Raw genomic sequence first — 698 nt, forward strand, 5'->3', positions numbered from 1 at the left:
TCATGATCCAAGTCATCTTTGGAAATACAGATGATGAAAATGCAACAAACCAAAAAGCAGATCTGTTTGGATCTGTTCTCTCAAAGAAGCAGCGAGTTTAATACCCCTTTTCTGCTAACAGGCTCCACCCCTCCAGAGATAAATGACACTGTGAGGGCCACTCTCCTGCATTTTTAGAGGTTTTTCTGACCCAGTGATGAGAGAAAACATGAAGTTCTTGTCTGACACATTAGTGGAAGGACAACTGGTTTTAGGTTGGAATGACCAGATTAATTTTTTTGTTTCTAATGTAAGATTTTGATTTTGAGTCTTAAAAACTTCCCACGTTTAGAATAATCAACATGCAATCAGTTTGTTTTTATACTGTGATTAGGACTGTTGTAAGAACAACTTGTTCCTGAGGGACCATCTAGTAATTAGATGGTCCCTCAGGAACAAGTTGAAACAGGCATGTGTCTAGATTCTAGTTACACGCCTCGCGTTGATACAACACAATCAAACAATGTTTGTACATCTGAGACTGAAGGACGTCTTGGAGAACTGGGTCATCTTGATAGGTGAGGTCATGTCTCCTTCGATGCCATCATGTCTAGGAAGCTTAACTCAGTTCTGAAGAACACTGTTGAAAGCTATTATGATTAGGGTGAATGGTTTCACAATGATCAGAGAAAAACTCACTGTCTTATACACTCACCGGC

This window comes from Austrofundulus limnaeus, unplaced genomic scaffold (genome assembly GCF_001266775.1).
Source record: "Austrofundulus limnaeus strain Quisiro unplaced genomic scaffold, Austrofundulus_limnaeus-1.0 Scaffold5116, whole genome shotgun sequence".
Taxonomy (NCBI): domain Eukaryota; kingdom Metazoa; phylum Chordata; class Actinopteri; order Cyprinodontiformes; family Rivulidae; genus Austrofundulus; species Austrofundulus limnaeus.